Raw genomic sequence first — 22787 nt, 5'->3', positions numbered from 1 at the left:
AAATAAAATAAAATAAAATAAAATAAAATAAAATAAAATAAAATAAAATAAAATAAAATAAAATAAAATAAAATAAAATAGTGGCTACCATTTGATGAGCACTTACTCCGTGCCAGGCCCTGTGCTAGGCACTTTTCATAAATTATTTCAGTGATTTCACAACAGTCCTTTTGTTTTTATCCTATTTCACAGATGAGGCAACTGAGATTCAAATAAGCTTGATAACGTGCCTAAAGTCACTGAGCTGGAGATTCCACCAGCATCCAGATGCTATTTCCTCAAGAACTCCTGCTATGAGGATTTTAAGTAGAACTTGGGAAATTGAGGGAAAACTCTTTGGGTTTATTCTTACTAGGACCGTGTGAGGAGAGCAGGTGTGCACAGGCCACAGTGAAGTGGGGAACCACTTGGTCCCCTGCCTGAAGTATAGGGGGACAGTATTTTTTTTTTTAATTAAACAATTTTTAATTCCAGTGTAGTTAACAGTGTTATATTTGTTTTAGGTGTACAATATGGTGATTCAGCAGTTCTATACATTACTCACTGCTCATCATGATAAGTGTACTCTTAATCCTCTTTACCTTTCACCCATCCCCCACCCACCTCTCCTTTGGTGTCCATCAGTTTGTTCTCTATCTGTTTTTGGGGGTCTCTCTTTCCCTCTCTTTGTTCATTTGTTTTGTTTCTTAAATTCCACATATGAGTGAAATTATATGGTATTTGTCTTTCTCTGACTGGCTTATTTCACTTAGCATTATACTTTCCAGGTCCATCCATGTTGTTGCAAATGGCAGGATTTCATTCTTTTTGTGGCTGAATAATATTCCGTTATATATGTAGACCACATCTTCTTTACCTACTCATCTATCCATGGACATAGAGGGGACAGTATTCTCAGTAGGTCATCATGTCTACGACATTGTGGGCATGCTGTCAGGAGACCCACGTTCAAGTCCCCACTCTGCTACTAGCTCACCTTGTGACTTTGAGTGGTTGCTGATCTCTCACTGGACACTGAAGCTCCATGGCCTCATCTCTTAATGTGGAGGATTTGACTGGACAAGTCTAAAGTTCCAAAGTGCTGGGATTCCACCCCCAGCGGGTTTGGTGGTGGAGGGGCCTTGGATGGTCTCCTCTGCAAATGGACTCCATGGCCTAGTGTCTCCATGATGGTTCACTGAGGCCCGACAAGGGAAGCTGGCTGAGGTTTCCACCAGCCCATAAGTGACAGCATGGCAGCCATCCTCTCCAGTGACTCACTAGCGGCTACCCATGACTATTACCTATTACTCGTGCCACCTAAGTTCCACTTCTAGTAAGCGCTCCTGCGGAAGTGTACAGTATCCTGGGGAAGCCATCCCTCACCACCCCCGTGTACCCAAGGCTTGCCACTGGTGGGCAAGCTTGTCTTTTGGGAAGTCCACTCTCCTGTTCCTGGCTATGGTGTTGGAGTCCCCAGAATGCTCAGAATCTCTCCAGGCCTCCAGCGGCATGGTCACCTGTGACTTGGCTCTGGAAGCCATGAGGAAGAGGCCCAGTGGCTGGCATGGCAAAGCCAAGGTCCCAGTCCTGAGTGGCCACCTCCAGGCTTCAGGAGGCACTGGGCTCATCAGAGCCCCTCCCCTCCCCTTCCCTCCCTTCCCTGTAGACCAGACAGGCTCCAGCAAGCAGAAGCAGTTGGGTTCTTTGATATCAAAATAGCAAAACACCAAAAAGGAAGTTGAGAGAACCCCACTAGTATCTAAGCCACACGCAAGCCTTCCTGGCAACCTGTAACCGTGTGCCTTGCACCAAGTGGACAATGAACTATAAGCAGCCAGTAATAAACAAACAAACAAACAAATAATAAATAAATAAAAGCAAATAAATAAAATGCTGGGATTCCATGTGCTTTCTTTCCCAGAGGTGTTTGTATGGTGGAACAAAAGGACTTGGCTGTAGTCAGAGAGAAGAATTTTGCAGATCAGGGGATCTCTCCCAGTGCTCTGAACTCAATCATCTTGAGTTGCTGCCTGCCCACGGGCCACCCTCTCCCGTGCCAGGTGGTGGCAGCAGACGGGTTAAGTAGCACGCCTTGCCTTGCTCCAGGAGGAGCGGCTGTAAGGACTTAATCATGTTTCAGCTCTGCGGCAGCTGTGACTCACTGTCGATTATGTAAGCTCCCAGGAACAGGCCGTATTGCATACATGCTGGCAGCCGTGGACCTCTCCCATCCGAGTCACTATTTTTTTTTTTTTAATCCTTTTGGATACAAGCTTCTTTGAATTCATCTTTGGAATGGAAACGGAAGCATTTTTGGCAAACAGGCAGAGCGGGAATTGTCCATCAATTGGGGAGAACCCAGCCCTCTGAGGGAAGCTGGGATTTGAATGTGGAATCCCTGAGCCTTGATCTTGCATTGTCAAGCCCCGAGTTACCACCGTCCTTGTCTCCCCCATCTCTTGTAGTCCACCTCCCCTCCCCAGCTGCCCCCTAGGTAGCCAGGAGCCTCAGGCAGAAAAATGAGGCCCAGAGAAGGGACTGCCCTGGGGACTTAGAGGGACTAAATGTGTGTGCTTGTATGTGTGTGTGTCGGGGGGGCGGCAGGGGTGAACAGGAATAAGAGTCAGGATTCTGCAGCTGCAGCAATGACCACAGCAATGCTTCTGCGTGGGAAATGATAGAAACCCATTTCTCCAATTCCTTCAATCAGAGGGCACACCTCCACCTCAGCTGTCACTCCAAGGGACAGCTGTAACTTAGATTTAAGCTTTCTCCCCATCTCTATTGCCTGACATCTCCACTGTCAAACATTCATTCTACTGCCAGGTTTATTTCTTCCTGTGTCCCTCCACCATCCAGAAGCTCGCCTCCCAGGCTGTGCTCCACATTACTCCCTACAAACTACAAAATGCACTGAACCCATCACTCTTCCACAGTCTTTTGTTTTGCAAATCTCCTGAATGCAAGAGTCTGTCCTTACTGCCTTCACTCCTTCATCTCCCATTCGTGTCTCACTCTACAGAGCAATGACCTGTCGGTCTGATCCCTGGTGACCTTCTCATGCCCAATCCCAGGGCCTTTTTTTAGTCCTCATCCAATTAACCTCTTAGCAACATGTGACATGCTGACCAGCTGCTCCCTCTTCTGTCTCCCCCCTTGGCTTCTGTGACCCATCTCTTTACTCCTCTGTCTACCTCTCAGAAATAATCACCTCCTTCCCAGTTTCTCTCTCACCATTTTCTCTTCCTTGGTCTAGATTCCACCTGTGTGTTGGCAAACATGCATTTGTACGTAGGCAGGTATTGATTCCCTTGCTTAACACAGCACCTGGCATATTGAAAACATTTATTAGCCATTGGCTTCTAGATAGTTTACCCCCTCATAAATGGAGAAGACAATAGCCAAGAAACCTAGGCTATTTTCTTAACTGGGATCCAAGAGATGGAGTTAGAATAAGTCCCTGATTTCTCTCGCCTGTTTTATCACTGCCCATATAGTCTCTCAAATGTTGCTCATCTTCAGTCCCTGGCCATTCCTCTCTAGAAAATCCTTGCTACTCAGAATGTAGATCCTCTCAAGTTTAGGCACTAGTAGCTTGTGTAACTTTATTGACACATGTGTGAGTACAGGTGCTGCTCTTCAGCTCTAATCAATCTTGCCGAGATCATTGTCTCTGTAATTTGCTGCTAAAACAGTCTGGTCTCAATGTGCATCGGGATTGCCAAATGGATTCAGAAGTCAGGGAGAAGGTGTCTCAGTGTCAGTGGCCAGATGGGGACAAGGGCCACTAGCCTCAGCCAAGGCATTTGCTGGTCCCTGCTGCCAGGAGAACCCGAGTGACCTGAAGTCTGATTTGTAGCTGCCAGGGCTGGGTTCCCAAAAGCTGCCTCCACAGCAGCCCTCTGCCTGCAGCCACTCAGCAGTGCGCGTGCGCACGTGTGTGTGTGTGTGTGTGTGTGTGTGTGTGTGTGTGTGTGTGTGTGTGTGTGTGTGTGTATGCCTATGTGTATCTCTGTGTGTGTAACTCTCCCTTTGGTGGGCTCAGGGACCTTGTGCCATTTCTCAAGATGTTACTTATTAGTTAAAAAACATTCCTGGACCAGAGTCAGGGGCTCTGTGTTGCAGGCATTCAACAACATGTCTTTAAGGGGCTCCTGGGTAGCTTAGTTGGTTAAGCATCCTACTTCAGCTCAGATTTTGATCTTGTGGTTTGTGAGTTCGAGCCCTGCTTTGGGCTCTGCTGACAGCTCAGAGCCTGGAGGCTGCTTTGCAGTCTGTGCCGCCCTCGCTTTCTGCCCCTCCCCCAATCACACTCTGTCTCTCAAATTAAATAAACATTAAAAGAATTAAAATAAAAAACAGAAAAAAAACATGTCTTTAGCTAGGGGCTGGGGAGATTTCATAATGATTATACCAACATTAAGTGGTAGCTAGTATCCATGCATACCCAGAGAGAGGAAATACACTTCAGGGAGGTCAAATACATCACACAAAGTTACTTGGCTCCTATGTGGTGTCTATATGAGGTCTGCCTGACCCTGAGCCTGGGTTCTTTCTTCCATGCCTGTGCCTCTTTCAGAAAAAATACAGAGACACGCAAAGCCCGTAGATAACATATAAGGCACCCTATACATGTGAGTTATGTGTCATAACCTTCCTGAGGCTCCAGCGCCATCCTGCACAAGGGCTCTTAATGAGCATGCTTGGGTGACACGAATGGGAACGCACCCCAAGGAGGGAAATCACAGGCCCTGGGAAGCAGGAATTGCAAATCACAGCTGGGAGAGTGGGTTTAGTGAGCGCACGGGGGACTGCGGTGGTGTTAGGAGGCTAGGGGCTAGCTCTGGAATCTTAAGCATGTTCCTCTCAGTTTTCCCCACCTTGATATGAGAGGTTGGGGGAGATGACTTTGAGGTTCCTTCCTTTAATAAGGGGTTTTCATGTGGTGTCAGGTTCTCCCCTGAGACAAATATTATTTAAAAATTACAGTGAGCACATAGTATCTTACATATGTGTAGCGTTACTTCAACACTTTCCATTGCATGCTTACATTCAGACGCACATCTCGGCTTATCTTGTTTATGTAGCAGAGTGTTTTTCATACTACGTGGTAATTGAGTAATGAATGACTTATGGCACCTTGCCTCTGCTGTGCTCCAGGCAGAACACCTAGTGCTTTGTGGCAGGCATTTTACCACCTACAGACCTCAAGGAGAGGAACAAGCAGGGTGGTGTCCATCAGGGGGACAGACAAGGGTGGGCCTGAAGAGAGGTGTGTGGTCAGCAGGCACTGAAGGCTCCAGAGAGTGGCAGTCAGAGAGGGTGACTTGGAGAGGTAGCACAGGCTAGTGGCCTGCAGCTGGGTCTGGTGTGGCCCACACAGCGTTTTAAAGAAATTCAAAATAGTTGCTAAATTTGAAAATGAGGATATTGCACATAAAAAAAATCAGCATTTTGGGCTTCTGTTGAAACTTGGGAAGATTCTGCTGAAAAGGGGGAAAGGCTGCACTGAGCCTGTGTTCCCTCTTGAGCCCCTTTGGCCAGATGGTCCTTCACACCATCCAGCCCAGTCCAGGACCACTCTCCCTGCTTCGCTCATCCTGTCACCTGCATTGTGGCCACCCTCCCTGAGTGTTCTGTCCACTATGTCCAGCTACATGGGAGCTACTTTGAGCTCAACAAACTTATAGGCAGTTAAATTTCCCACATGTGACACTGCAATCTGACCCAATCTTATTGTGCCTCAAATGGGCTGGCAAAGGATGTGAGATTTTAGATATATTGGTGGATCTTATTTTCCATAGTTGGCAGGAAAGCAGACTCTCTGCTGGGATCATTTGTCCCATGCCGTGCACTGTTCTGAGCATTTTAATTGCCACAACCACTGGGTGCATGAAGTAGCCACTAACATCCCCATCTCGTGTGTGGAGAAACAGAGGCACAGAAAGGTGAAGCAAGTTGCTCTATGTCACACAGCCAGGAAATGGCAGGACTGGAATGGGAACCCAGGCAGTCAGCCTTCAGAACGCAGACTCCCAACTACCTGCTATGCCCCCCTGGCCACGTCAGACTTCTTGGAAGCTGTCTTTTCATTTGTAAGAGAAGTGCCAGTCATCTCTGCCTTGCAGGGAGCAAATGAGATGGTGTGTGTGAAAGCACTTGATAAATTGCAATGTGCTCCATAAATGTTAGTTGTTACTGGTAATTACTATAACCTGCAGGTCAGGATTCAAGCCAGAAGCCTGTGTCTGAGGTTACCCACCTTGTCAGTCTCTCTCTAGCTATGGCTAGGTGGCTGCTGGATGGGGAGGGGGTTTCACTATTTAGGATTCTTGAAGTTCCAACATGGTGTGAACAAGAAATCGATTAAAGGCTACACCACAGGGCGGTAGCTCAGGTGTGGGGCTAGTTTTCCAAGGCACAAAGTCTAGTTAATTTCAACACCCCTTCCTCCACCACAGAGTTAAGCCCAGCTACAGTCAGTGTTTCTTGTTGGGAGGTCCAGGCTTGCCCACTGCCAGAGAGAACACGGCCTCTCCCTGAGCAGTTCCCAGGGCATGCAGTTACAGATGTGAAGTTTGTGGACTGCACACAGATGCTGACCAAGAGAATAAGTGGGCATTGCAATCCAGCTCCTGCTCTGTTCACAAGTTGAGTGTCTTGGCGTGGAATGCACCTGCAGGAGGAAGCAGAATCTCTCTCTTCGTACAAAGGTGCCATCTGATTGCCTCTGGTGTATCTACTCAAATGGTCTGCTCAATGGGGATGCCATTTTCAGTTCATATAAGGGCCCCATGTGGGCTAGTGGGGGCACTGGTTGTGCCCCCTAACAAGACAGATGACAGACTCCTTTGCTGCCCAGGGACTTGACTGTTATTTCCAGCTCCCAATTTTCCTCAGCCAAGCCCACAGATCCTCTCTCTGGCAGGCTCACAGTGCTCCAGCAAATCCATATTCTTCTATGACTTTGTGTCATTTATTCCTCTTCCCCTCCTCCCTCTAATTCAAGGCAAGGTGATCCAGGGCCAATACCCAAGATCCAAGGCCCGAACCCCATTTGTTTCCTTGTTGGCCTCTGTTCCTGGGTTCCTTTTCTGACAACCTCCTAAGACCCCTGCCTCTCTGCCTATACCTTTTAGTTGCCTAGCTCCAAGACTGAAGAATTCTGCTAAATCCCAGAGCTCAGCTGTAGATTCCTGGCTGTGGAAACCTGCTTGGCCAGACTTCCAAACATTGCTCTGTTAATACTGCCTGCACTCCATCTACCTGTGAGGTTAACCCCTGAGAGCTGGTGACTGTCCATGACAGTGATACCCAGCCTCACTTGCCTGGCTGAGCATCTGGTATCAGGTTGGGCCACAGGGTCACTTCCCCAGTACCATCCCACCCCAAGGATGAAGGTAGGCTGGTTCAGACACTCCCAGCAGGACTGTCTTGTCAGTAAACAGATTGTCATGCTCAGACAAGTCCAGAGTGATGACCCACTAGAGGAAAGGTTCTTTAACTGTGTGTGTCCCAGTACCTTGAGGAACCTACACATGGCAGGAGAACACAAGAGGTGCTTAGTAAATAGTTACTGAAACTTTTTGGCTGTCAGTACTATAGCCATTCTTACCTGGAAGATGATTCAGAATTTCTGCAAGTAGGTGTGGTGGTAGTTGGAGGGAATTAAAAAAATTTCCCTTCCTTCTATGGAGAATCACATATTGCCCCCCTCCCCACCCTCAGAGGCATACCCTCTTTTTAAAAGTTTTTTTTTTTTTTTTAATGTTTATTTTTGAGAGAGAGAGAGCAAGAGCAGGGTAGGAGCAGAGAGAAAGGGAGACACAGAATCCCAACCAGGATCCAGGCTCTGAGCTGTCAGTACAGAGCCTGACCTGGGGCTCGAACCCACGAGCCCTGTGATCAGACCTGAGCAGAAGTCGGTTGCTTACCCACTGAGCCACGTAGGCACCTCTACAGGCAAATCTTCTTGGAATCACTGCACTAGAATGTCTTTGTTGCCTTTAGCTCAGATGTGACAAGCTCTACATTTGAGGAGAAGGGATAGGTTCCTCTATTTCTAGCTTACTGGTCTTCTGTACCACCTCCAGTGATACATGTCTTTATTCCTAGCAACTTGGCTTCCTGCCTCAGAGATGGTTTTGAAGGACTGGGGTGAATGGATCCTAAACTTGCCACAGGTTTGGGCTGGCTCTGAAGTGTCCAAGATTGAGCTGACCTGGGTTGGAGACTTGGCATCCCTTATCACCCTCCCCTCACACTCAAACTGGCCGGGAATCCCAAAGTCAGTTTTCCTCAGAAAGGTGTGGCATTCTACCCCGCCAGAGGTTCTGGGAAGCCCCCCTGAGATGCCATGACCCCACTTTCCAGTCCAGGAGTGCCCTGTGCCAGTCACAGGAACACAAAGTCAAACCTGGGGATGTCAGGGGTATTGCCTCTAACATGTCCTAGGCCCTTCCCTTACCCACAGAGGCAGACAGAATTATATCTGCTAATTCCCTGGTCCAGGAAGTGAGAGCACATCAGAAGGCCAAGCCAGATGGGAAGCCAGAAATCTTATTGCCTGGTGCCCCTCCTCTTGAAGTCTTTGGAGCGGCCACTCTGCGGCTTCTGGAGGGAGCTGGGCTCCCTCCAGTGACCTCAGCGGTCCAGGGTTGTGCAAGTCTGGCTGGCTCCCACCCACACCCACTCCCTACTCAGCCTGGAAGGGCTCTGACTCACTCCCATGTGATTGGGCAACCAGTTTTTGGAGACCGACCTTGGCAAGAGGAGAGGTGAGGTGGGACTCAGAGCTGACTGGGAAAGCATCCACCACGTGTCAGTGCTGGTCTCACTGAGAAGCGTGATTGCGTGAAGTGGGAGACAATGGACTATGCTGTCTTCTTCCATTTCTTCCTTCATCCCGCCCCCCCTACCCCCGAACTGAGGAACCCGGAACTGAGGGCCCACATGTTGCTGCCCCTCACTCCCCAGTGATCATATCTTCTACCAGATGTCCCCTCCTGGAGCAATGCTGGGTGCTGAAGACCCTATGTCCAGTTGTCCTCTCCTAGGCTCCCTCTGTAGACCTCGCTGCTGTGCGCCCCACCTCTCCGTGAGCCCCCATCCCTCGCAGATCTCACCTCTCCTCATGTCCCTCCTCTGCTGCCTTACTCTTCTGCACCCCAAACCCTCTGTGTATCTCTTGGCACCTCTCATGCCTAGGTGAGTGAGTGCAACACCCCCTCCCACTTGGCACTCCGGCTCCATGTACCTGCCCCCACTTCATGATCCTTTTTTGGTGTCCTGATTTATGTGGCTCTTAGGCCCAGATAAACACGTCACTCTACCTGGGGAAGAAAATCGTTGTATGTTGCTATCTTTTCCAATAGCATCTGCATCCCCTAAGTTTAAAAACTGAAAAAACTCTATGGTAGGATTTCAGAATATTAATGATAGGTCAATGGGGGAGGGGCAGGTACATTTGCTGTTAGAGAAGACTTCCTATCCACTATGGAATCATGCTTTGCAGGGAAGGAATTACCCAGGTTGCCGTAGGAGTGGTCCTTTGTTCCCTTCCCTTGGTCACATCTCTCCAGGCTGTTCAGACCCTGAGCCCAGAAATGCATGTGTTCCGTTGGGGTCCTATGGCAATAGTGGCTCACGTGTGTTTGAGCGCAGGTAACATTTTCAGTGTTTTTCCTGTTTGTTGAAATTGGTGTATCTCCGACTCTGCCTTTTCAGTCAGATGCTCTCAGTCTGATTGGTTAACAGATTTTGGGTGAGAAAGAGAAAAGAAGGGGAAAAGCAGCACCTTTCTGTAAGCATAATAATAACATTTTAACTTGAAGTCGAGTGAGAAAGGGCTAGAAAACACCTTATATGAATGCATGTATAAGTGTCCCAGAGAATCTGGGCAAATTCTTATAAATGAATTGGATTATTCATTACTCAGTGGTGACCTGTGAATACAACACAGCGACAGACTGAAAAACTGGGAATGGTTGGTCTATGCCAACGCTCTGAACACATGTGCCTGACTGCATTGTGGTAGAAACGTGGAGGGATTGCTAAAAAGTAATTTTTACAACTGCTCTGCTTCTGTTTTACTCAGGGAAAAAGTAATGGGATTTTGCCAAAGGGTGACTGAGACTGTAGGATTCCTGAATGGGAATCCTGAATGTGGAGCTGCAGCTGGCTGGCAGGCCCCAAGGCGGGAGGAGGCCCAGCACCTGGTGCCACAGCCGCGGCCACTCCCTGCCCAGGATTTCAGCTCTGTCTGTGCAGCAGGCTGTCCGTTTGGGGATTTGCTGGCATTTATGATCTGATGCTTAGCAAAGTCAGGGAATACCATGAAAGACACACAGGAGCCTGGAGACTACCCAGCTTAAACTGCTCAGACTGCACTTGTCCAATGGCAGTGCCTGGTGCATCTTCTGGGCCATTTTTGATGTCTGCACGGGCACATTAGAGACAGTTAGCATGTGGCTAAGAGTGTGAATGTGCAGCCTTCTTGGAATCAAATTCAAGGTCTACTAGTTGCTACTTGGGCAAGTTGGGAAGGTGTTCTCATCTAGATTTCCTTACCTGTACAGTGAGGTACTAATGCTGCTCTGAGGCTTAAAGGAATTAATGTCACTTAAAAGAGTGCTCAGCACAGAGTGGATACTTAATAAGCATTAACTTTTTATAACTTTTTTTTTTTAAGTAGGCTGCAGGCTCAGCATGGAGCTTGAACTCATACGCTCTACCAACTGAGATGGCCAGGAACCCCTATTACTTTTGTTGTTTAGAGACAGATCTCAGATAGAAATTGCATTGGACTGCTGGTAAAAGACTGTATAAATAGCTGTGGTTTAAACAAAATATGGGTTTTATTATTATTATTTTATTTTACTTTATTTTTGTTTATTTATTTTGGTGGGGGGAGATGCAGAAAGAGAGGGAGAGACAGAGGGGGGAGAGAGAAAGAGAGAGAAAGATGGAGAGAGAGAGAGAGAGAGAGAGAGAGAGAGAGAGAATCTTAAACAGGCTCTGCACTGTCAGGATGGAGTCTGATAGAATGTGGGGCTCGAACTCACAAACCATGAGATCATGACCTGAGCCAAAATCAAGAGCCAGATACTTAACTGACTGAGCCACCCAGACACCCTTAGATTATTAATTTTCTATTGTAAAAGAAGTCCAGAGGTATGAAGTCCAAAGCTGGCATGAGGGACCTGTACCAGTTACTCTATCCATCTGCTCTGCCATCTGTAGTGCATGGCTTCCATCTCTAGGTTGTTCATGGCCTCACACAGCTGCTGAAAATCCAGCCATCACGTGTGTGTTCAGGCAGGAAACAGAAGCAAGTGGGGAAGAACAAGAAGAGAGGAGCAGTCTCCAGCTGCCTTTCCCCCTCAAGGAGTTTTTCTGTGCACTACCCATCCTCCAGCAAATTCTACTCACATTTCCTTAGCTAACAGAATGTCACAGGACCATACAGTTTTAAAGAATGCTGAAAAATGTAGTTACTCCACATAAAATTGGAGTTGTCTTACTCAGGAAAAAGAAGAGAGAAGTACTGGTTGGGTAGGAAAACAGTGGTTGCTTCCTAGTTATATCCAACAAAGGAGGTTGTGCTTATAGACAGACTTGATTGGTTACTTTTATATGTTGAGGATTTGCAAGATGCTAAGTGAAGTGAAAAGTATCTAAAGATACACAAAGGCCACTGATGAAGCTGTAATCAGGTTTAGAACTTAATATGGTACTGTATGAATATGAATACCTTTATGAATTTCTTTGATCACCAATCTGATCTGTTTGGTAAGCTTTAAAAACAATAGCTGAGGAGAATTCTGGATGAACAGCCCTTAGTATGGCATCTCTCACTTTTTCAGTAAAGTATCTATGAAGCCATGACAAGGAATCAGGGAGAGGTAAGGGGAAACTTATAACCACTCCCAAAACTAAGTCGAATGGGCAGCGTAAACCAAGAATTTTAGAGGAATCTTTAACATAGATAAATGGAGGTTAAGACAAGCCTTCCCCTCATTTAGATCACGAAACAGAACATATCTGAAAAACATTAAGACACTTCAGACCTCCCCACTATTTATTTGTTGACTCAAAGACCCAACTGACATTCCACTGTGGGGTCCTGTAAGATAATCAAGGTTGACTCTCCTCTTTCTTGTTATCTCTGTGCGTCTATTTAATGAATGCAAGTCCCCAGAAGTTAATTAGGCAGTAAGTAGTGGGATGGGGTGTGTGTGTGTGCGTGCGCACGCGCATGTGTGTGCACACGTGCATGAGTATGTGTTGGGAAACACTGGGGTGGGGGTTGACAGTAGGACTTACATCGTGAGAGATATAATCCCTAGTGGGGAAGAACTATTTGAGTTGCCACTGAGAGAAAGAGCTCTGTCAGAACCAGTGAGAATTGTAGCTTTTCAAGAATCACATTTGTTCAGAGTATCAGGTTCAGGGTTTAAATGAACCCACTGGAGTCAGAACTGGGCTGAATGTTATGTACTCCAACCTACCCTTTAGCTGTGGGACTGAGAATGGAGTTTGACCTTCACACAAATAGAAACGGAGCCAGGGGAAATCTACACACATTATCTGTTATCAAAATACTGAGTTTAAATAGCTTTTACCTTTTAAAAATGATTAAAAAATTTTTTTAATGTTTATTTTTGATAGAGATAGAGCATAAGCAGGGGAGGGACAGAGAGAGACAGAGAGAGAGAGAGAGAGAGAGAGAGAGAGAGACAGACAATATGAAGCAGGCTCCAGGCTCTGAGCTGCCAGCACAGAGCCTGACGCGGGGTCTGAACCCACAGACCGCAAGATCATGACCTGAGCCGAAATCGGTTGCCCAACTGACTGAGCCACCCAGGAGCTCCCCTTTTAAAAAATGATTTAAATATGACTGATAGGCAGTATAGCATCAGTACTATGGAGCCAGACTGTCTGAGTTCAAATCCTGACTCCACTATTAATGGCTCTGTGACCTTGGGCTAGTTACCTAACTTTGGTGTCTCAGCATTCACATATATAAAATGAAGTTAATAATTCTTTCTCCATTGTTGTTATGAGGGTTACATGAGTCAATACATGAGAAATGCTTAGGACGGAACACCGTAAGAACTCCATAATGGTGGCTATATTATGGTGAGGACAATTATGATTAAAGAGAAAACCAATTTAATATAGAAAAGAACTTGTAAATAAATTACAGAAACTAGGGAAAGGAAATAGGCTGAAGATTCAGAGGCCAAAAGATCTTCACAAAGAGCGCACTGAAGGCTCCAAAAGAAATTTTCAGGGAACTGTTTGGTATCCTCCATGGAGTAGCCACCCGGGTGCCCTTGGTAAACTTTTCTTTTAAAGGAAGGCAATAAAGTTCCTAGAGAATAGTATAAAAGAATATCTTCATGATCTCAGGATGAGGAATGACTTCTTAAACAACATAAAAAAAATTAACTGTAAGGAAAAGATTTATACATTTGTTTGTGTGTATATATATATATATATATATATATATATATATATACACATATTAAAATAAAAAGTTCTGTTAATGAAAAGTAACATTAAGAAAATAAAAATAAAGCCATAGAAGGGGAATATATACAATACATATGACTAATGAAGGGCTTATATATATGTAATAGAATAATATATCTATATATATTCATATATAAAGATCACACATAAAAATCCATGTATAAAGATCTAGGGATCTTAGGGTATGTATATCTTGAGTTTGGTAGATAATGATAAACATTTCCAAATGGGTTTTCCAAAATGGTTACCAAATTGTATTTTAAAGTACAATAGCCAGAGCAAAAGTTGCTATTAACAGGAATACATTGCAAAAGCCAAACTTGGTTAAAAATCCTGACTTGTGTATGAATGCTCATAACTGATACAGAAATTTTACCAAATGATTCTATGCTTCATTCAAAAGAATAGATTTAAAAATGGTCAATAAGATTTTCACAGTGATAGTGGAAGAACTTTCATTGTTAGCATTTTAAACATATTTTAAAACTATAATTTTTTTTTTTAAAGTATGATGCTGTTGTAGAAATAGGCAAGCAGATTAGTAGAACAAAATAGCCTGTATATGTGTGTGTATGTTTTTATATCTAATAAGTATGACACTTAAATCAGTGGGGAAAAGTATTGACTAATATATAGAGCTAGAATAAGTATTAATGCTATAGAACTGAAATTGACAAAATTTTTCTGTAAGGGGCCAGATAATAAATATTTTAGTCTTTGTGAACTATATCATCTCTGTCACAACTACTTAACTGCCATTGTAGTGTGAAAGCAGGCATGGACAATACAGAAGCAAATGAGTGTGCCTGTGTCCCAAAAAAACTTATTTACAAAAATAGGCAGCTGGGGGCGCCTGGGTGGCTCAGTTGGTTAAGCATCTGACTCTTGGTTTTGGCTCAGGTCATGATCCCACGGTTCATGAGATTGAGCCCTGTGTCAGGCTCTGCACTGACAGCATGGAGCCTGCTTGGGATTCTTTTTTTCCCTCTCTCTCTCTGCCCCTCCATTGCTCATTTTCTCTCTTTCTTTCTCTCTCACTCAAAATAAATAAATAAACTTAAAAAAAAAAAAAAAAAGCAGCTGCCTGGAATTAGCCTGAGGGCTGTAATTTGTTGACCTATGTCGTCAAATACAAACTTAAATAAAACCACAAACACACTAGAAGAAAATTAAATGGATAATTTCATTTTCTTGGGATGAAGAAGACTATCATAAGACAAAAACAAAACCCAAAAAACAAAAAAATATTGATTACTCACTTAAAAACTAAAAATTTAACACATTAAAAAAAATTAACAAATAACAAATGAAAAACTGGAAAAATAATTGTATACAGACAGAACTTTTATGAATCAATAAGAAAAAGGTCCACCAGGGGTTCCTGGGTGGCTCAGTCGGTTGAACATCTGACTTTGGCTCAGGTCATGACCTCATGGTTTGTGGGTTCCAGCCCCACACTGGGCTCTGTACTGTCAGTGAGGAGCCTGCTTCAGATCCTCTGTCCCCCACTCTCTCTGCCCTTTCCCCACTCATAGATTCTCTCTCTCTAAAATATTTTTAAAAAAAGGTAAATAAAAGGAAAAATTTCTGCTAATTTGGTAGAAAACTGAACATAAGCATTTTACAAAAGAAAAATATAATTGGCTTCAAATTCATTCTAACACTTTGAAACAATAGAACACAGAAAATTGTATGAAACATTTGAAATTAATACGCTAACAAATATGGCAGCTTGTTTTTATTTAACTGGCACCTGATAGTAGAATTAAGTTGACCAAGAGAAGTTACTAAAAAGAGATTTTACTTGACATGATTAATTAACATTGGTTAGGGTGGGAGTTAGGGTTAAGATGTGAAGCAAAGAAACAGAAATAGTGCTTTGGGCTGAGAATTTAAACACTGCATAAAGAAACATTTTTTTTTAATGTTTATTTTGAGAGAGAGAGAAAGTGAGAGAGCAGGGGATAGGCAGAGAAAGAGGGAGAGGAGAATCCCAAACAGGCTCTATGCTGTCAGCGCAGAGCCCGATGTGGGGCTTGAAACCACGAACTGTGAGATAATGTCCTGAGCTGAAATCAAGAGTCGGATGCTTAGCTCGCTTAGCTGGCTAAGCCATCCAAGCGCCCCTAAGGAGACATTTTCTATGAAGATTCTGACTCATAGCAAGTGGAAATTTCCTGAAAGAACTCATCTTTGTCCCTGGCTGCCTGGGACAGGCTTCTTCAGAGCTGTTCCTCCACTGAACAATCACAAAGAAGTGCCTTGTGATGAGGTGCAGGTTTCAGGGATCCAGGTCATAATCTCCAATCTAGAATGTGAGGGTAAGACTATGAAGATTTGCTTTGGGGAGAAGTTGCTAAAGAAGTAACAGTGGAAATCTGATTGTTTTCAATTGCAGTCGATCAGCTTTATGTTAATGGCATGCTCCAATCTCTAGGAAGAGCCAGAGGACGTCCCCTCTCTGCCAAATGTCTTCACACATACACTGGGCAGGGAAAAGGAAGACCAGGAGGAAGAGGAAGAAAAGAGAAACTTTGTTATGAGTCAAAGCCAAGGAAACAATTGGGCCATGGTGGTAAAACCAATCAAGGATTAAAAGCTTTTCTGCATTAGTTCTTTTTTCCTGTTGATATTTCTTTAGATTCTTTCTTTTGAGACTTCCTGGCTCTTGGCCCTCTTCCTCTAGAGCAGCTGGATTAACGAAAAACTCTCTGCCCTGGAGTGAGCTTTGGTTGGCTCTGCTCTAGAATTTAGAGAAAAAGAGTCCCGCCTGGGCCAGGATTAAGTTTGGGCCTGGAGTTAGTCTGGGCTTTGGGCTAAGGTGTCCAAAAGATTCATGTGTGGCCTGACTGAGCTCACAAAGTTTAGAAATCCAAATGGGGATTTAGGGCCAAAGTTCTCTTGTGAACTATATGTTTCCTTATTTTGTCAGGAATTTATGGGAGGGATGAGCAGCTGACCATAAATTTGGAGATTTGGTATTATAGGAATTTCTCACTTTCTGCAGGGAAAGATTTATACTATATGACCATAATAGTTTGCTGACAGTTGTCTTTGTCATTGTTGCCAAAAACAGATGTAGAGAATTATTTGAGAGAAAGGATCAAGAAAATGGATCCTCTTGAAGAAATATAAGGGAAGAGGGGCTCCTGGGTGGCTCAGCTGGTAAAGCATCTGACTTTTGATCTCAGGATCATGAGTTCAAGCCCTACATTGGGTGTGGGGCCTACTTAAAAAAAAAAAAAAAAGGCATGTTAAAGAAGGAAATCAATCCTTACTGACAATGCTTGGCAGTCATATTGACTTTAAAAACACACAAGTGAGTCTAGATAGTAGAAAAATACCAAAAACCTAAAGGAAAATACTAGATGCATGGGAAAATAATGCTCTCATGCATGACTTTCTTTGGGAAGCTGGTGAACATGGTGTATGTGAGGGAAAACAGCACTGGGAGCACAGAGATGCTGATGACCACAGGCAACTGGAGGATCAATTGGAGAGAGAAAAACTAATTTGCTCTGGTGAAGGAAGGGAGTATAGAAAAGAAAGGGACATCCAAGTAGTTCCTGTAATGATCCCGTCTTTCTCCTGAATAATCCATGTCTCCTTCCATGCAGCAATTCTCCCAATATCATATGAGCACGCCATAGCATATCTCTCATCTTAAAAACAAACAATAGCAAAATCCTCTTCACTCTTTATCACATTGGTATATTCTGTTTCTTTAAAGCACTTACTACTTAAAGTTCTTATGTATATCGTTGTTTATTTATTATTTGCTTCCCTGCTATAGGAAATAATTTCTATGAGGAGAGGGATCTTGTCTTTCTTGTTCAGTGCTATTTTGTCAGGGTCCTAGAATAGTTTCTTGGCACATAGTTGGGGCTCAATAAATATCTCATGACTGAATTTAAGAAGTTGAGTGGTATGAAGATATGGGATATAATTACCCAAATAAAAATAGATTTCTTTCAAAGGTAATTATAAGTTCCGGGGACAGAAAGAAGGGGCTGAACTATAACCCTAAAAATAATGGGAAAAGCAATTCCATTATCTACTTGGTTATAGACCAAGGATGACAGACACATGGCATACCTGTTGCTACTTAACATTCTGCTTTCAGGATAGACATTACTAGTCTATTACAATTCTTCTATCTACAGAGAGTATTTACTGCCTCTCTGAATATTGAATCCATAGTACAAATGGAAGATGAAATTTTGTATAGAAAGACAGGTTTGGGGGAAGATCTTATCAATATGAAAGGCCGAAGTTCCTTTTTAAAAAACAGCAACAACAACAACAACAACAACACATTGTACTTAACATTTTAACCATTTTCTAGGTATGCAGTTCAATAGTGTGAAGTATATTCATTCACATTGTGCAACAGCATATCTCCAGAACTTTGTCATTTTGCAAAACTGAAACTCTATACCCATGAAACAATAGCTTCCCGTTTTCTTCTCAGCCCCCAGCAATCACGACTCAACTTTCTGTTTCTATGAATATGACTATGTTAGCTACCTCACAGAAGTGGAATCATCAAGTATCTTTATGGGTATAAGGTGAGATCTCATGGTGGTCTTAATTTGCATCTCTTTAATGATTAATGGTGTTGAGCATCTTTTCATATGGTTGTTGGACATTGGCATATCATCTTTGGAGAAATGTGTATTAAGGTCCTTTGCCCATTTTTAAAAATTGGGTCATTGTTCTCTGCTGTTGTTGAATTATAGTTTGTATTTGTTTTATTTATTTATTTATTTATTTATTTATTTATTTATTTATTTTTAATGTTTATTTATTTTTGAGAGAGAGCACAAGCACAAGTGAGGGAAGGGTAGAGAGAGAATAAACCATAGAATTTGAAGCAGGCTCCAGGCTCTTAGCTGCCAGCACAGAGCCCAGTGTGGGGCTCCAACCCATGAACTGTGAGATCATGACCTGAGCTAAAGTCAGATGCTTAACCGACCGAGCCACCCAAGCACCCCTGAATTGTAGTTCTTTATACATTGTGAATGTTAACTCCTTATTAGATATATGACTTTCAAATATTTTCTCCCATTCCAGAGATTGCCTTTTCACTCTGTTGATTTTGTCTTTTAATGTACAGAGGCTTTTAAATTTGATAGAGTTACATTTGTCTATTTTTAAAAATATTTATTTTTGAGAGACAGTGTGGGCTGGGGAGGGACAGAGAAGGATGGAGACTGAATCTGAAGCAGGCTCCAGGTTCTGAGCTGTCAGCACAGAGTCCAACATGGGGCTCAAACTCTTGAGCTGTGAGATCATGAACTGAGCCAAAGTTGGAAGCTTAAACTACTGAGCCACCCAGGCCTCCCTACCTTTGTCTATTTTTGCTTCTGTTGCCCATGTTTCTGGTGTCATATCCAAGAAGTCCAGGCCAAATCTTATGTCATGAAGATTTCCCCCTATGTTTTCTTCTAGGAGTTTTACAGTTTTAAGTCTTATGCTTAGATATCTAATCTATTTTGAGTTAATTTTTGTATATGGTGTAAGGATCCAACTTTATACTTTTGCGTGTGGATTTCCAGTTTTCCCAGCACCATTTGTGGAAGGGACTATTCCTGAAAGGCCAAGCTCCTTCTATAAGTAATGTTGCCTTACCATCCACTCTAGAGTGTGAATAAGGAAAAGAAAGAAGAGTTGCATGACTTTTCTTTTTTCTTTTCTAAACAAGCCAAACAACACCACAATTTAATTACCCCACATACACTGATCAAGGGGACCAATTGGAGAGCTCAGTATTTAGCCAAGGACAGATACCAAAACCAAAAGAAGAAAACCTGCTTGATGACAGCCAAAAGCACAGGACAGAGGTGTTCTCCACTGACCATGACTGGCAGCTGTAAGTCCATCTTCTTGGAGAGCAGCTGGCTCCAGAGAAATACCTGGATAGAGTAGTGGGAATGAAGGGAAAGCATGGGTGAGACTAAGAATGGGACATCTCTTACCCAGTTTCTGAATATTTTTATTTGGGTAAGGAGACAAAGCGGGGAGAGAAAGCAGCTGGGATGTTGTCTTTTTATTAAAGTGTGTGTGAAACCAACACTTGAACTGTAGATCTAGTGCTTCCTACAAGAAGCAAGAAGAACCAACAAGTATTTATAAAGCCTACAAGGGTCTGCTGGGGATAAATGTCAAGAAGCAGAGAGTCTTTCCCTTGGTTTTACCTCCTCTCCCCACTACACACCTAAAACACTACACTATATTATGCATCTGGCACGTGAGTTACCTCCAGAACATGAGAACACTGCTCATGGCCAGTGAGGGAACTCTTTGGCTAAGAGACAGACTTCTGCCCAATAGAAGTAATCTGAAGGAACTTTGCAGAAATATTGTCAACATAGTTGACATGTCAAGCAAACAAACAGATAAGCAAAACCTCAGAGAGAAGGAGCACACTCTACTTGCTTAGGTTCCCTGCTGTTGTCCCTGCTCTTGACTTCACAAGACACTGATGGGGCCCTGAGATGACTTGTCCAGAGAAGCTAGGCCAAAAGGCTTGTTTAGACCTTGCCTAGACACTGCCTTATCCTCCACTGGGCCTTTCTGTGGGTGAATCATTTGAGGCAGGACCACATGAGACCAAGAGAATGGTTTGTATGTCTCCTCTGGGAGTGGCACTGGATATACAAAGGAGATGAAGGATGGAAGTAGGGTGAGTATCAAGAGGGACCTATTTGCTCAGGGGAATCTGTGTGGGAGATGAGTCACTCCTTGGATGTGCAATAGACTGGAAGAACACCTTCCAGGTGTGTCTTCTGGCCTGGATAATTTCCCCACTTGTCCTCCAGCCTCACCTGCTGGGCCTTCCTCTCCCCTTCTCATTCCTCTGTGCCCTTTAGTACTTCAGGTGTCCTTAGTGTTCAAGAAGCCATCACCTGTCCTCAATTCTTTCTCCCATCTATCACATCATCTTTTTTCCAAACCCAAACTATTTGGGCCACATTGTTTACACTAGCCATCTCTCTCCCTCTCTTTCTCTCTCTCTCTTTTAAGTTTATGTGTTTAGAGAAAGAGAGAGAGAGCGTGCATGTGCATGTGTGAGCAGGGGAGGGGTGGAAGGAGAGGAAGAGAATCCCAAGCAGGCTCTGCACTGTCAGTGTGGAGCTCAAACCCATGTGGGACTCGAACCCACAAACTGTGAGATCATGATCTGAGCCAAAATCAAGAGTCAGACACTTAACTGACTGAACCACCCAGGTGCCCCTGGCCACCTCTGTTTGGCATCTAGATTTCCAGGCAGTTTATAGACATCACTGCCTTTCATCCTCTCCACAACTCAACAAAAATTAATGAATTAGCTATTATTTACCTCATGTTAGGAAGCTCAGAGACACCAAGTAGCTTTATCATAGTCCAAACTAGTAACTGATAAGAGTTGGGATTCAAACCTAGTAGTGTCTGCTCTTAACTTGTATTCTTGTATTCTAGCATTTTCCAAAGTGTGTCATTTAGAAGACAAGCATTCAGTGGGATTTAAATAGAAACACTGTAAAGGAATTTGAAAAATGTATAACTTTGAAAATAAACATTATGTGCTTTGTCCTGATATTTTGAAAAAAATCTGCCTCTAAAAATGATGTGTCATATCTTGCACAACCAGTATTTCCTGATGGGGGTGCTGTTGGTCTTTAGTCAGAGGATGTACAGTGTAGCAGGTTAGTATTTCTGGTCCCCACCAGGTAAATGCCAGTGAGGTCCTCAATCAATGTGCAACTAAGAGTGTCCCCCTATGTCCAGATGTCCCTTGAGGATATAGATGCTACTGCCTCCAGTAGTGGATAACTAATCCTAGATCATAATTACCATGAAGTCAGGGACTGTGTCTCTTTTACTCATTCCTGCATCATCAACATCTGGCTCTTAGCAGGCCTTTAGTAGGTGTCAGGGTCATTTAATGCACAAATGTGTGACAACAGATGGGCAGCATTCAACCACCATGTTGGATGTTATCTAATCTGATCTCACTGAGCATATTGTCTATATAATCTTCATCAAGCCTCTGATAGTATTCAATATTTATTATGTATTAGATAAATGAATAAAATCTTTGTCATTTCTTACAGCATTTAAGTCATCTATTTTATTCCAAGCATGAAGTTTTCTATTACGTGAACTCTTGTTGCTGCCCCATCTATACACCGCAGTTACAATAGTGTTTGATTTTTACATGTTTGGGTCAGGCCACCTTATACAATTCTGCCTACTGACAGTGGCCAATCACCAAAAGTGTCTAGTCTCTTGCACCCTCATGATCCCCTTTCATGAACAGTTCTGGAACCTCACTGCTCTCTTGGTCTTCTTTTTATTCCTAATGTTTGTGCTTCCCCTGCTTGCTTCCTCAGATAGTCCCCCTTCTCATGTTGCACTCTTCCTTCAGGGAAGCTCTTCTTCTCAAATCCAAACATACATATGAACAGAAACACAGGTATGGATTAACCGTGGCCGCTAATGTGCCCATTGTGTCTTCAGTGGTTCATTTTCAATTTTGAAGGAAGATACCAACCAACCCCTGACTAGAGTTTCCAGTCATTTCTTTGCCTCCCAAGATTCTATTCTTTTGATCTTTGCATTTTTTCACTCTCTCATTGGCTTCAATGTCTCTGGCAGAAACAGGAATAGGCATTTCTGGAAGAACAGGGGTTGGTGGTGGGGAGGTGTGCAGTACTAGCTCTAGAACTAGCCCATGGGGAGGAACAGGCTTTGGGAGAACCGATCCAGCCAGAGAGGCTATAGCAGAGCAGCAGGCTGACAGGCAAACTAGACTTTCAGCCTTGATCCAGTCAGACTTTGTGCCAAAAGGGAGTCTGATAGAATGTGAGACATTGTGATGAAGGAACTGGGTTGAAGGAACGTGGAAACACAGGCACAAAGCCAGCCATAGAGGCTCTCTGAAGTAGTAAGCCGTATCTGCACAATTAGAGTGATCTGGGAAGGCTTTCAGAAGGAGCTGGGACTGGATTTGGGGCTTGAGGAAAGGGCAGGATTTGTAGAGTTGAAAAGGAGTATGATAAGCCACTTCCTGTGACATGTGAGGTGAGGTCACTTATCACTCAGTGACTTGCACCTTAGCAGGGCATTTCCATGCTTTCATTGGCTGAACTCACCTGTGGGCTAATGGGCCCGATGCCAGGCCAGGATGCTGATTCACAAATGCACCTGAGGTGACTTCTGGAGGGGTGCACCTTGTACCTGATTTACACTTTACCGGGTATACAATAGTTTCTATTTGTTCTAAC

At 43.8% G+C, this 22787-nt stretch overlaps 1 pseudogene; it reads left to right on the top strand.

The window, feature by feature from the left end:
- Positions 1-1178: 1178 nt before the first annotated feature.
- Positions 1179-22787, top strand: part of LOC147582430 (uncharacterized) — a 79658-nt pseudogene continuing 58049 nt past the window's right edge.

The sequence above is a fragment of the Puma concolor genome, chromosome A3 (genome assembly GCF_028749965.1).
Source record: "Puma concolor isolate L17-30 chromosome A3, mPumCon1.1.hap2, whole genome shotgun sequence".
NCBI classification, from domain to species: domain Eukaryota; kingdom Metazoa; phylum Chordata; class Mammalia; order Carnivora; family Felidae; genus Puma; species Puma concolor.
Note: the sequence above shows the minus strand (reverse complement) of the source record. Positions and strands in the feature narration are given on the sequence as shown.